This window comes from Entelurus aequoreus, linkage group LG16, assembly GCF_033978785.1.
Source record: "Entelurus aequoreus isolate RoL-2023_Sb linkage group LG16, RoL_Eaeq_v1.1, whole genome shotgun sequence".
NCBI classification, from domain to species: domain Eukaryota; kingdom Metazoa; phylum Chordata; class Actinopteri; order Syngnathiformes; family Syngnathidae; genus Entelurus; species Entelurus aequoreus.
Window position 1 is genome coordinate 5381083 of NC_084746.1, and position 15572 is coordinate 5396654.

At 39.3% G+C, this 15572-nt stretch overlaps 1 protein-coding gene and 1 long non-coding RNA gene across 2 annotated transcripts in view; one reads left to right on the forward strand and one right to left on the reverse strand.

Moving 5' to 3' along the window:
• The window catches only part of LOC133631556 (neurturin-like), a 57975-nt gene extending 55983 nt beyond the window's left edge, over positions 1 to 1992 (reverse strand). The window contains exon 1 of the mRNA XM_062023874.1: positions 1660 to 1992. The gene's annotated coding sequence lies outside the window, so the exon portion shown is untranslated. The remainder of the gene's footprint in view (positions 1 to 1659) is intronic.
• Positions 1 to 15572, forward strand: part of LOC133631557 (uncharacterized) — a 50907-nt gene that overhangs the window by 11344 nt on the left and 23991 nt on the right. The gene's annotated exons all lie outside the window — the stretch shown is intronic.

Below are 15572 nucleotides of genomic sequence, written 5' to 3' on the forward strand. Positions count from 1 at the left end.
TGTGTAAGTGTTTTTACAATTCATTGATTGTATTTCACAAAAACACCTTCAGAATTATATATATTTTTAAATATTTATCTAAAATATTTATTATTTATGTACTTATTTTGGCATTTATTTCATTTATTCGACAGTATTAGAAGATACATATTTTCTTCACTTTTTCTCATTTGGTTAAATGGCTGCAGGTGCACTCGCATCACCAAAAATGGTTCTACGATGACGAGCTAAGCACAATTTCTTAATTTGGTATTTATTTTATTTTATATTTATTCCTATCGTATCCTATCATATATTTCACAAGTGTGTGTCAGTGTTTTTACAATTCACTGATTTGTATTTCACAAAAACAACTCCAGAATTATACTGTATATTTATCTAAAATATTTACTATTAATGTACTTATTTTGGCATTTATTTCATTTATTCGACAGTATTAGAAGATACATATTTTCTTCACTTTTTCTCACTTGGTTAAATTGCTGCAGGTGCACTCGCATTACCAAAATGGTTCTACGATGACGAGCTAAGCAAAATGTCTTAAATTGATATTTATTTTATTTGATATCTATTCCTATCATATCCTATCATATATTTCACAAATATATGTAAATGTTTTTTACAATTCATTGATTGTATTTCATAAAAACAACTCCAGAATTATATATTTTTTAAAATATTTATCTAAAATATTTACTATTTATGTACTTATTTTGGCATTTATTTCATTTATTAGAAAACATTAGAAGTCTCACTTGGTTAAATAGCTGCAGGTCCACTTGCATTATCAAAAATGGTTCTACGATGACGAGCTAAGCAAAATGTCTTAATTTGATATATATTTTTATTTATATTTATTCCTATCATATATTTCACAAATGTGTGTAAGTGTTTTTACAATTCACTGATTGTATTTCACAAAAACAACTCCAGAATTATATATTTATCTAACATATTTACTATTTATGTACTTATTTTGGCATTTATTTCATTTATTAGAAAACATTAGAAGATACTGTACATATTTTTTTCACTTTTTCTCATTTGGTTAAATGGCTGCAGGTGCACTCGCATGACCAAAAATGGTGCTACGATGACGAGATGTCTTAATTTGGTATTTATTTTATTTGACATCTATTCTTACCATATATTTTACATATGTCTGTAAGCGTTTTTACAATTCATTGATTGTATTACACAAAATAAACTCCAGGAGTTGTATTTAAAAACAACACAACCAATGATGTACGTAGTTTGGCATAGATTTCATTGATCATATCAGAGTAACCACACAGTATTTGGTTGAAAGGCTCCAGGTACAAGATGTAGGTCTGGGTCCACTTGCATTACCAAAAATTGGTTTCGCGATAAAGAGCTAAGCAAACTTTCTCCGTAGGTGTGACAAGCCGACGTTTTGCCGTGATTTGCGCTTCAGGAGCTGAAAAGCGGTAGGATGTGCGCACCAGAGAGTGAGGAAAAGTGCAGCGTTCGGTCCGCACACATTCCGTGACAGGCCGAGCACTGACATGTATCTCCAGGGAGGCGCCGCTTGCCGCGACTAATCCGCCGTGCGCTGCGTGGCGAGGCGGCACACCTTCAGTAACGCCTCGGCCATAAGCCGGCGGCTTAGAGCAACAAAAGACGACGTGTCGTCCTTACCGTTCGGGACGGCTAATCCTGCTTTAGCTGTGTGGCGTTTGTCTTCTGCTGACCCCGGCGAGGCAAGACCATGGCGACCGTCACCGTTCCCGAGAAGACGCGCATCCTGGCTTGATTGGGGTCCTCACACCTTCTCGTCGTTGACCACACGGGCTCCTTCCTCCTCCCGGGGAGGCTCAGAGTCAACATTCCTGCCTGCAGCCAGCGGATCCATCGGGGGAAAGTTTGAGGGTCGGGAAAGCGGCCGTCGCTGTCAAGATGTTCTCGCGGCTCCTCTCAGAGAAGATGAGGCGAGGGCGAGCGAAAGAGGGAGAGCTTGTCCGCCTGACACCCCACCCCTCTCTTACCCCTCCACTCCAACTGTTGCTCCTCCTCCGTGGTTCCCGAGTCGGATTACCCCTGACATGATAATCTGCCTGAGGGCTGCGACTGCTAAAGGATGCTTTGGGCTTTACGTTCACCTTCTGCTGCCAGAGAAGTTGCCATCTTAAGGAGGGCGAGATGGGCGAGGAGGGGAGGTGGGGGGGGGTGGGGCGGGGGGGGGCTCCAATCTTTTAAGGGGGAATTAAGAAAGTTCACCATTGGTTTAAACGCCGCTAAGACACTTAGATGATATTATCACAGCGGTGGTATTCCCCCGATAATGGAATCTACGGATAAAAAGCGGCATTTTGGGCTCCTGAAGCCTCAGGGCGGAAAACGAGGAGCAGATGGTTGTGTGTTTTTAGGGGGGGTAAGCGGGGGGCTATCAAGGAGGCTTTGAGACGGCAACACAACGATAAACAAGCCGCCAGGTGCAAATAAAGAAGGTCCAGAAAGCTGCACTGCAAAAACTGAAATCTAAGTAAGATGAAATATCTCAAATAAGGGTGATATTTGCTTATTTTCTGTCTGATAAGATAATTCTTCTCACTAAGCAGATTTTATGTTTTACTTGTTTTAAGGGTTTTGGTCCTAAATGATCTCAGTAAGATATTACAGCTTGTTGCTGAGATTTGATGACCTATATTGAGTAAAACATGCTTGAAACTAGAATATCAACTGTTGCAAAGCTGTGTCATCAACACTCACAAGTATAAAACTACTTTTTTAAAGTAATCATTTCTTATTAAAAGCATGAAAGAAAAAAAAATCATGACTTTGACACAATTGTGTCTCATAATTAAAACAGATGACAGCCAAATGGACTTTGCTGTTTTATTTTGAATGAAACAATAGAAAATACGTACTCATATAGTAGTACAGTTGGCACAGTACAGTAAACTGACAGTTAATATTTAAACATTTAACATGTGACATTTCTAACAATTTTGAACAGAAATAGTTCATGCACATTCAGGTAAATTCTTCAAAATTACAATTTAAAAAATGTTGGCCGGGCTGTATATATGCGCACTAATTGACTGAAAGAGCACGCACTTGGTGCGATGATGTCATGTTATCCATGGAAAAATGCATTTTTAGACCATATGATTTGCCTGAGCGGCTAGGAGACCCCGAGAGTAACAAGCGGTTGCCTTGTTGCCTTTCCATTAAGAACAATAAATTAGTTTTTAGTATAAGTTTGCTGGTTTCAAGAAATCATGATGCCGAGCGCATATCATTATGTCAAGATAATGGCACTAGCATTTACTTCATTTAAGAATATTTTTTAACATATTGAGCAAAAAGGTATTTTTTTTTTCCTACCAAGAAAAGTGCACTTGTTATTAGTGAGAATATACTTATTTTAAGGTATTTTTGGGTTCATTGAAGTTAGCTAATTTTACTTGTTTTGGAAAGTCTTGACAAGCCACATTTTCTTGTTCTATTGGCAGATAATTTTGCTTAATTCAAGTAAAATACCCCTCATTTTTTTTTTCTTCTTGTTTTTGAACACTGACTTTTTGCAGTGTAGCATTTACTTCATTTAAGAATATTTTTCAACATATTGAGCAAAAAGGTGTCTTTTTTTTTTTTCTACCAAGAAAAGTGCACTTGTTATTAGTGAGAATATACTTATTTTAAGGTATTTTTGGGTTAATTGAAGTTAGCTAATTTTACTTGTTTTGGAAAGTCTTGACAAGCCAAATGTTCTTGTTCTATTGGCAGATAATAGTGCTTAGTTCAAATAAAATACCTCTCATTTTTGTATTTTTTTTGTTTTTGTTTTTGAACACCGACCTTTTGCAGTGTGGCAGGTGTTTTGAAGGAGGCTTATAAAACACATGACTTGTGTAGCCTCCAGCCGGAACATCAACACCATTCTGAGGACATCACGCCCTTGGAATTCCTCGCGTGAAAAACTTAAAAAAAAAAAAAAAAAAAAAAAAAGGTTACGAGAGTCTCTCCAGAAATGTTCTTTGGTGGACGCTCTCGTACGTCTCAGCCTGCAGCCGCGCCATAAATCACCTCGCGGAAAGTCAAGAATGCAACACTGCAGGGACCTCGTGCCATTAGAGTCGCGTTGCGTTGCGTTCCTACTAAAATAGACGGTACGTTGAAAACCAGAAAAGTACGTAGGCCGGTAAGAATTCAGACGTATTAAAGCAGGCCTGGGCAAATTAAAGCCCGGGGGCCACATGCGGCCTGTTAAGCTTTTCAATCTGGCCCGCCGGACATTCCCAAATATTTTTTTTTAGATGTTTAAAGGCCTACTGAAAGCCACTACTACCGACCACGCAGTCTGATAGTTTATATATCAATGATGAAATCTTAACATTGCAACACATGCCAATACGGCCGGGTTAACTTATAAAGTGCAATTTTAAATTTCCCGCTAAACTTCCGGTTGAAAACATCTTTGGATGATGACGTATGCGCGTGACGTAGCCAGTGAAACAGAAGTATCGGTACCCCATTGAATACAATACAAAATAGCTCTGTTTTCATCTCATAATTCCACTGTATTCTGGACATCTGTGTTGGTGAATCTTTTGCAATTTCTTTAATGAACAATGGAGACTGCAAAGAAGAAAGTTATAGGTGGGATCGGTGTATTAGCGGCGGACTACAGCAACACAACCAGGAAGACTTTGACTCGGATAGCAGACGCGCTAGCCGACGCTAGCCACCGACCGCACGGATGATCGTGGTGAAGTCCTTAATCCTTCCGTCGATCGGTGGAACGCAGGTGAGCACGGGTGTTGATGAGCAGATGAAGGCTGGCGTAGGTGGAGCGCTAATGTTTTTATCATAGCTCTGTGAGGTCCCGTTACTAAGTTAGCTTCAATGGCGTTGTTAGCAACAGCATTGTTAACCTTCGCCAGGCTGGAAAGCATTAACCGTGTATTTACATGTCCATGGTTTAATAGTATTGTTGATCTTCTGTCTATCCTTCCAGTCAGGGGTTTATTTATTTTGTTTCTATATGCAGTTAAGCACGATGCTATCACAGACGCGCTAGCCGCCGAACTCACCTTAACTTCCTCCATCTCCGGGCCGCCAACCGCATCTGTGATCGGGTGAAGTCCTTCGTCGCACCGTCGATCGCTGGAACGCAGGTGAGCACGGGTGTTGATGAGCAGATGAGGGCTGGCTGGCGTAGGTGGATAGCTAATGTTTTTAGCATAGTTCTGTGAGGTCCGGTTGCTAAGTTAGCTTCAATGGCGTCGTTAGCAACAGCATTGTTAACCTTCGCCAGCCTGGAAAGCATTAACCATTAAACATGTCCATGGTTTAATAGTATTGTTGATTTTCTATCTATCCTTCCAGTCAGGGGTTTATTTCTTTTGTTTCTATATGCAGTTAAGCATGATGCTATCATGTTAGCTCGTAGCTAAAGTGCTTCACCGATGTATTGTTGTGGAGATAAAAGTCACTGTGAATGTCCATTTTCGCGTTCTCAACTCTCATTTTCAAGAGGATATAGTATCCGAGGTGGTTTAAAATACAAATCTGTGATCCACAATAGAAAAAGGAGAGAGTGTGGAATCCAATGAGCCAGCTTGTACCTAAGTTACGGTCAGAGCGAAAAAAGATGTCTTGCACTGCATTCTAGTCCGTCACTCTAATGTTCCTCATCCACGAATCTTTCATCCTCGCTCAAATTAATGGGGTAATCGTCGCTTTCTCGGTCCGAATCGCTCTAGCTGCATTGAAAACAATAGGAAAATATGAGGAGGCGAACAACTGACTACGTCACGCTACTTCCGGTAGGGGCAAGGCTTTTTTTAAATCAGAGACCAAAAGTTGCGAACTTTATCGTCGTTGTTCTCTACTAAATCCTTTCAGCAAAAATATGGCAATATAGCGAAGTGATCAAGTATGACACATAGAATGGATCTGCCTTCCCCGTTTAAATAAAAACGCTTAATTTCAGTTGGCCTTTAAGATGGAAAGTGGAGCTGCCATTATGATGTGCAGTGATGTTTTCTAATGACCGTAAGTCTTCAACTATACTAAGTCTTTCAAGTAGAGATGTCCGATAATAGCAGCCTGCTGATATTATCGGACGATAAATGCTTTAAAATTTAATATCGGAAATTATCGGTATCAGTTTTTTTATTATCGGTATTGGTTTTATTTATTTTTTATTAAATCAACATAAAAAACACAAGATACACTTAGAATTAGTGCGCTAACCCAAAAAACCTCCCTCACCCATTTATACTCATTCACACTCATTCACACAAAAGGGTTGTTTCTTTCTGTTATTAATATTCTGGTTCCTACATTATATATCAATATATATCAATACGGTCTGCAAGGGATACAGTCCGTAAGCACACATGATTGTGCGTGCTGCTGGTCCACTAATAGTACTAACTAGGGATGTCCGATAATGGCTTTTTGCCGATATCCGATATGCCGATATTGTCCAACTCTTTAATTACCGATACCGATATCAACCGATACCGATATCAACCGATATATACAGTCGTGGAATTAACACATTATTATGCCTAATTTGGACAAACGGGTATGGGGAAGATAAGGTACTTTTAAAAAAAATGAGTCAAATAAAATAAGATAAATAAATTAAAAACATTTTCTTGAATAAAAAAGAAAGTAAAACAATATAAAAACAGTTACATAGAAACTAGTAATTAATGGTTAGTATTATTAGTGGACCAGCAGCACGCACAATCATGTGTGCTTACGGACTGTATCCCTTGCAGACTGTATTGATATATATTGATATATAATGTAGGAACCAGAATATTAATAACAGAAAGAAACAACCCTTTTGTGTAAATGAGTGTGAATGAGTGTAAATGGGGGAGGGAGGTTTTTTGGGTTGGTGCACTAATTGTAAGTGTATCTTGTGTTTTTTATGTGGATTTAATAAAACAAAAACAAAAACAAACAAAAAAAAACGATACTGATAATTAAAAAAAAACGATACCGATAATTTCCGATATTACATTTTAACGCATTTATTGGCCGATAATATCGGCAGACCGATATTATCGGACATCTGTAGTACTAACCTTTAACAGTTGATTTTACTCATTTTCATGAATTACTAGTTTCTATGTAAATGTTTTTGTTGTTTTACTTTCTTTTTTATTAAAAAAAAAAGGTTTTAATTAATTTATTTTATTTTATTAATTAAAAAAAAAAAAGGGCCTTATCTTCACCATACCTGGTTGTCCAAATTAAGCATAATAATGTGTTAATTCCACGACTGTATATATCGGTATCGGTTTGTATCGGTAATTAAGAGTTGGACAGATATCGGCAAAAAGCCATTATCGGACATCCCTAATTTCAATGGCTGGAATCTGCACTTTTGGATGATATACCAGTTACTATGGTCATCTAATTAGTTACTATGGTCATCTAATTAGTTACTATGTTCATGTAATTAGTTACTATGGTAATCTACGTCACAGCAGCTCAGACGAGGGACCAAGCAGCGTGGGCGGGAAGTGTTTCCACAGACGCGGAAGGAGATTTTCACAACAAAGTTCTAAAGCTTAGTGATGTATCAGATATATCAGATTGTAGGTGGGTTTATTTTGTACCCTTCGCGTTCATATTTCACTTTTTGTTGCATGTTTGTTGCCTTTCACTTGATTGTAAAATGTCGATCTAAAGGGGGTGTGACGTTCATATTTTGTCAATATTCAGTGTTTTATCGTTCATAGAAAAATGTAAAATTCCATTCCGTTTTTTAAGGCGGTCTGTCATAACGTTTTTATCATTCAATCAGACATTATTGTGAGGTTTTGTATTAGTGTCCCTAAAAATAGATACACCGGCCCCCAGACACATTTTTTCTCTAAATGTGGCCCCCGAGTCAAAATAATTGCCCAGGCCTGTATTAGAATGTGCACATGCAGAAAGCTGAGCACGTTTCTTTTGTTACAATCGCAGTCAAATCTCATTTGGCTTGACCTGGCAGGCCCAGACCTCACCCAGGCTACGACCCCTTTTTAAATACGCACTTCATATTGAAAGTAGCCACCTGCTTAAGTGCTGCACGGTGCGGCCAATCACAGGTCAGTAGGAGGGGCTTCTTTCTGGTGTTGGGAGCGATCACCTGAGGTTTGAAATTGTTTAGTGCTGCAGGACGATGGGTGTGCAAAACCCCAAAACCAGTGAAGTTGGCACGTTGTGGAAATGGTAAATAAAAACAGAATACAATGATTTGCAAATCCTTTTCAACTTATATTTAATTGAATGGACTGCAAAGACAAGATATTTAATGTTCAAACTGACAAAATTTATTTTTTGCACGTTGAGCCCACAGTCACCAACCTGGGCTTCCGTATTGATGGTGATTTGAAATTGAATCAAAGTTTCGATCAATGTTTACTTATATAGCCCTAAATCACGAGTGTCTCAAAGGGCTGCACAAGCCACAACAACATCCTCGGCTCAGATCCCACATCAGGGCAAGGAAAAACTCAACCCACTGGGATGATAACGAGAAACCTTGGAGGGGACCGCAGATGTGGGGACCCCCCTGGGCGACCGGTGCAATGGACCGGTGGATCTAGCATAATATTGTGAGAGTCCCGTCCATAGTGGATCTAACATAATAGTGTGAGAGTCCAGTCCATAGTGGATCTAACATAATAGTGTGAGAGTCCAGTCCACAGTGGATCTAACATAATAGTGTGAGAGTCCAGTCCATAGTGGATCTAACATAATAGTGTGAGAGTCCAGTCCACAGTGGATCTAACATAATAGTGTGAGAGTCCAGTCCATAGTGGATCTAACATAATAGTGTGAGAGTCCAGTCCATAGTGGATCTAACATAATAGTGTGAGAGTCCAGTCCATAGTGGATCTAACATAATAGTGTGAGAGTCCAGTCCATAGTGGATCTAACATAATAGTGTGAGAGTCCAGTCCACAGTGGATCTAACATAATAGTGTGAGAGTCCAGTCCATAGTGGATCTAACATAATAGTGTGAGAGTCCAGTCCACAGTGGATCTAACATAATAGTGTGAGAGTCCAGTCCATAGTGGATCTAACATAATAGTGTGAGAGTCCAGTCCACAGTGGATCTAACATAATAGTGTGAGAGTCCAGTCCATAGTGGATCTAACATAGTAGTGTGCAAGTCCAGTCCATAGTGGATCTAACATAATAGTGTGAGAGTCCAGTCCATAGTGGATCTAACATAATAGTGAGAGTCCAGTCCATAGTGGATCTAACATAATAGTGTGAGAGCCCAGTCCATAGTGGATCTAACATAATAGTGTGAGAGTCCAGTCCATAGTGGATCTAACATAACAGTGTGAGAGTCCAGTCCATAGTGGATCTAACATAATAGTGAGAGTTCAGTCCATAGTGGATCTAACATAATAGTGTGAGAGTCCAGTCCATAGTGGATCTAACATAATAGTGTGAGAGTCCAGTCCATAGTGGATCTAACATAATAGTGTGAGAGTCCAGTCCACAGTGGATCTAACATAATAGTGTGAGAGTCCAGTCCATAGTGGATCTAACATAGTAGTGTGCAAGTCCAGTCCATAGTGGATCTAACATAATAGTGTGAGAGTCCAGTCCATAGTGGATCTAACATAATAGTGAGAGTCCAGTCCATAGTGGATCTAACATAATAGTGTGAGAGCCCAGTCCATAGTGGATCTAACATAATAGTGTGAGAGTCCAGTCCATAGTGGATCTAACATAATAGTGTGAGAGTCCAGTCCATAGTGGATCTAACATAATAGTGAGAGTCCAGTCCATAGTGGATCTAACATAATATTGTGAGAGTCCAGTCCATAGTGGATCTAACATAATAGTGAGAGTCCAGTCCATAGTGGATCTAACATAATATTGTGAGAGTCCAGTCCATAGTGGATCTAACATAATAGTGAGAGTCCAGTCCATAGTGGATCTAACATAATAGTGAGAGTCCAGTCCATAGTGGATCCAACATAATATTGTGAGAGTCCAGTCCATAGTGGATCTAACATAATAGTGAGAGTCCAGTCCATAGTGGATCCAACATAATATTGTGAGAGTCCAGTCCATAGTGGATCTAACATAATATTGTGAGAGTCCAGTCCATAGTGGATCTAACATAATATTGTGAGAGTCCAGTCCATAGTGGATCTAACATAATATTGTGAGAGTCCAGTCCATAGTGGATCTAACATAATAGTGTGAGAGTCCAGTCCATAGTGGATCTAACATAATAGTGAGAGTCCAGTCCATAGTGGATCTAACATAGTAGTGTGAGTCCAGTCCGTAGTGGATGTAACATAATAGTGAGAGTCCAGTCCGTAGTGGATCTAACATAATAGTGTGAGAGTCCAGTCCGTAGTGGATCTAACATAATAGTGAGAGTCCAGTCCGTAGTGGATCTAACATAATATTGTGAAAGTCTAGTCCGTAGCGGATCTAACATAATAGTGTGAGAGTCCAGTCCATAGTGGATCTAACATAATAGTGTGAGAGTCCAGTCCATAGTGGATCTAACATAATAGTGTGAGAGTCCAGTCCATAGTGGATCTAACATAATAGAGTGAGAGTCCAGTCCGTAGTGGATCTAACATAATAGTGTGAGAGTCCAGTCGGTAGTGGATCTAACATAATAGTGTGAGTCCAGTCGGTAGTGGATCTAACATAATAGTGAGAGTCCAGTCCGTAGTGGATCTAACATAATAGTGTGAGAGTCCAGTCCGTAGTGGATCTAACATAATAGTGAGAGTCCAGTCCGTAGTGGATGTAACATAATAGTGAGAGTCCAGTCCGTAGTGGATCTAACATAATAGTGTGAGAGTCCAGTCCGTAGTGGATCTAACATAATAGTGAGAGTCCAGTCCGTAGTGGATCTAACATAATATTGTGAAAGTCTAGTCCGTAGCGGATCTAACATAATAGTGTGAGAGTCCAGTCCATAGTGGATCTAACATAATATTGTGAGAGTCCAGTCCATAGTGGATCTAACATAATAGTGAGAGTCCAGTCCATAGTGGATCTAACATAATAGTGAGAGTCCAGTCCATAGTGGATCCAACATAATATTGTGAGAGTCCAGTCCATAGTGGATCTAACATAATAGTGAGAGTCCAGTCCATAGTGGATCCAACATAATATTGTGAGAGTCCAGTCCATAGTGGATCTAACATAATATTGTGAGAGTCCAGTCCATAGTGGATCTAACATAATATTGTGAGAGTCCAGTCCATAGTGGATCTAACATAATATTGTGAGAGTCCAGTCCATAGTGGATCTAACATAATAGTGTGAGAGTCCAGTCCATAGTGGATCTAACATAATAGTGAGAGTCCAGTCCATAGTGGATCTAACATAGTAGTGTGAGTCCAGTCCGTAGTGGATGTAACATAATAGTGAGAGTCCAGTCCGTAGTGGATCTAACATAATAGTGTGAGAGTCCAGTCCGTAGTGGATCTAACATAATAGTGAGAGTCCAGTCCGTAGTGGATCTAACATAATATTGTGAAAGTCTAGTCCGTAGCGGATCTAACATAATAGTGTGAGAGTCCAGTCCATAGTGGATCTAACATAATAGTGTGAGAGTCCAGTCCATAGTGGATCTAACATAATAGTGTGAGAGTCCAGTCCATAGTGGATCTAACATAATAGAGTGAGAGTCCAGTCCGTAGTGGATCTAACATAATAGTGTGAGAGTCCAGTCGGTAGTGGATCTAACATAATAGTGTGAGTCCAGTCGGTAGTGGATCTAACATAATAGTGAGAGTCCAGTCCGTAGTGGATCTAACATAATAGTGTGAGAGTCCAGTCCGTAGTGGATCTAACATAATAGTGAGAGTCCAGTCCGTAGTGGATGTAACATAATAGTGAGAGTCCAGTCCGTAGTGGATCTAACATAATAGTGTGAGAGTCCAGTCCGTAGTGGATCTAACATAATAGTGAGAGTCCAGTCCGTAGTGGATCTAACATAATATTGTGAAAGTCTAGTCCGTAGCGGATCTAACATAATAGTGTGAGAGTCCAGTCCATAGTGGATCTAACATAATAGTGTGAGAGTCCAGTCCATAGTGGATCTAACATAATAGTGAGAGTCCAGTCCATAGTGGATCTAGCATAATAGTGTGAGTCCAGTCCATAGTGGATGTAGCATAATATTGTGAGAGTCCAGTCCATAGTGGATCTAACATAATAGTGTGAATCCAGTCCATAGTGGATCTAACATAATAGTGTGAGTCCAGTCCATAGTGGATCTAACATAATATTGTGAGAGTCCAGTCCATAGTGGATCTAACATAATAGTGACAGTCCAGTCCATAGTGGATCTAACATAATAGTGTGACAGTCCAGTCCATAGTGGATCTAACATAATAGTGAGAGTCCAGTCCGTAGTGGATCTAACATAATAGTGTGAGAGTCCAGTCCGTAGTGGATCTAACATAATAGTGAGAGTCCAGTCCGTAGTGGATCTAGCATAATATTGTGAAAGTCTAGTCCGTAGCGGATCTAACATAATAGTGTGAGAGTCCAGTCCATAGTGGATCTAACATAATAGTGTGAGAGTCCAGTCCATAGTGGATCTAACATAATAGTGTGAGAGTCCAGTCCATAGTGGATCTAACATAATAGAGTGAGAGTCCAGTCCGTAGTGGATCTAACATAATAGTGTGAGAGTCCAGTCGGTAGTGGATCTAACATAATAGTGTGAGTCCAGTCGGTAGTGGATCTAACATAATAGTGTGAGTCCAGTCCGTAGTGGATGTAACATAATAGTGAGAGTCCAGTCCGTAGTGGATCTAACATAATAGTGTGAGAGTCCAGTCCGTAGTGGATCTAACATAATAGTGAGAGTCCAGTCCGTAGTGGATCTAACATAATATTGTGAAAGTCTAGTCCGTAGCGGATCTAACATAATAGTGTGAGAGTCCAGTCCATAGTGGATCTAACATAATAGTGTGAGAGTCCAGTCCATAGTGGATCTAACATAATAGTGAGAGTCCAGTCCATAGTGGATCTAGCATAATAGTGTGAGTCCAGTCCATAGTGGATGTAGCATAATATTGTGAGAGTCCAGTCCATAGTGGATCTAACATAATAGTGTGAATCCAGTCCATAGTGGATCTAACATAATAGTGTGAGTCCAGTCCATAGTGGATCTAACATAATATTGTGAGAGTCCAGTCCATAGTGGATCTAACATAATAGTGACAGTCCAGTCCATAGTGGATCTAACATAATAGTGTGACAGTCCAGTCCATAGTGGATCTAACATAATAGTGAGAGTCCAGTCCATAGTGGATCTAACATAATAGTGTGAGAGTCCAGTCCATAGTGGATCTAACATAATAGTGTGAGTCCAGTCCATAGTGGATCTAACATAATAGTGTGACAGTCCAGTCCATTGTGGATCTAACATAATAGTGAGAGTCCAGTCCATAGTGGATCTAACATAATAGTGTGAGAGTCCAGTCCATAGTGGATCTAACATAATAGTGTGAGAGTCCAGTCCATAGTGGATCTAACATAATAGTGTGAGAGTCCAGTCCATAGTGGATCTAACATAATAATGTGAGAGTCCAGTCCATAGTGGATCTAACATAATATTGTGAGAGTCCAGTCCATAGTGGATCTAACATAATATTGTGAGAGTCCAGTCCATAGTGGATCTAACATAATATTGTGAGAGTCCAGTCCATAGTGGATCGAACATAATTGTGTGAGAGTCCAGTCCATAGTGGATCGAACATAATAGTGTGAGAGTCCAGTCCACAGTGGATCTAACATAATAGTGTGAGAGTCCAGTCCATAGTGGATCGAACATAATATTGTGAGAGTCCAGTCCATAGTGGATCTAACATAATATTGTGAGAGTCCAGTCCATAGTGGATCTAACATAATAGTGAGAGTCCAGTCCATAGTGGATCTAACATAATAGTGAGAGTCCAGTCCATAGTGGATCTAACATAATAGTGTGAGAGTCCAGTCCATAGTGGATCTAACATAATAGTGTGACAGTCCAGTCCATAGTGGATCTAACATAATAGTGTGACAGTCCAGTCCATTGTGGATCTAACATAATAGTGAGAGTCCAGTCCATAGTGGATCTAACATAATAGTGTGAGAGTCCAGTCCATAGTGGATCTAACATAATAGTGTGAGAGTCCAGTCCATAGTGGATCTAACATAATAGTGTGAGAGTCCAGTCCATAGTGGATCTAACATAATAATGTGAGAGTCCAGTCCATAGTGGATCTAACATAATATTGTGAGAGTCCAGTCCATAGTGGATCTAACATAATAGTGAATATAAATAGGCCAGATGAATAAATGAACAGTCAATCAGCATGCTAAATCAAACTATAAGCTACATTCTTGTATGACAACAGAATGGCTAGCAGAACAGAAGGCAGAGGAAACTACACCTTTTGATTTAGTATTTGCTAGTTGAACTTTACAGATCACAAAAAAGGTAAGTTCGGATCGCTAACGTTGTTAGCATAAATTAATGGGATTTAACATAGAGAAAATTAGCATCACGGCTAACGGAGAAATATTTTCGGTTCATCATGAGACTGTGGTGGTACATAAACCTAGCTAGCTACAGATATTGGCCCCCAAATCATTTAACAAGTACAGGAACAGCTAGCTAGCTTGAGTGGAAGTCTGCTGGAGTTGTCTACGAGTTCCAGCCCATAATCAAATCCTCTTATCGAACCGATTCCTTATCAATTCTCTTATCGAATCCAGATAGGTTGTTGTATATGGAAAATAACACAATATTTGGTTTAACGAAAGCTCACATTTATTTTATAAGAAAAAAATAAAATAAAATAAATAAATAAATATGGACTGTTACGCCCCTAAAAAAAAAATTATAATAAATATTGACTGTTGTTACCCAAAGTATATTAAGTGGGATTTTTCAGAAAAACAAATATATACAGTAACACAAAAACAACCTGTCTCTGTGATCACTATAAGTGAATAGCCATGCCTTGAGGCATTTTTTCCGGTCCATTATTTTTGCTGCTTGTGTGACATCACAGGAAATGACGTAGCTCAGTCATTAGACTGATGCCACAGGGCATTTCTTGTGGGACGGGATTCGTTCCCAGGGATTCATATAAAGAACCAACTCTTTTTCTTTACTATAGTGGCCTCGATAACTTGAACCGGTTCTCAAAAAAGGATTAGAGTCCATGGAATCGGTTCTTTTCTTATCGAACGGTTCTTTTTCTTATCGAACAACCGGGAGAACCGGTTTCGAACATCATCCCTAGTCATACAGTAAAAAGCAATTACACCTCTATTAAACATAAATACCATAGATCAAATATATTTACCCCAGTAATATCATCAACACTTACCTGACTGGATGAAGTCCTTGGGCTCAAATACTAGTGTGGCCTCAATAGCCCTGCTGTAGTGTGTAGCATGCTGGGAATTATGTGATGGAGGAATGCACAGTGCAGGGTTGAAATTCTACTGAAATTGCATTAAATCAGGTTGTTTGAACTAATAATCATGCTGCTAGATCTAGCATGTTGCATTCAATGTTTATTCCCGTTAATTT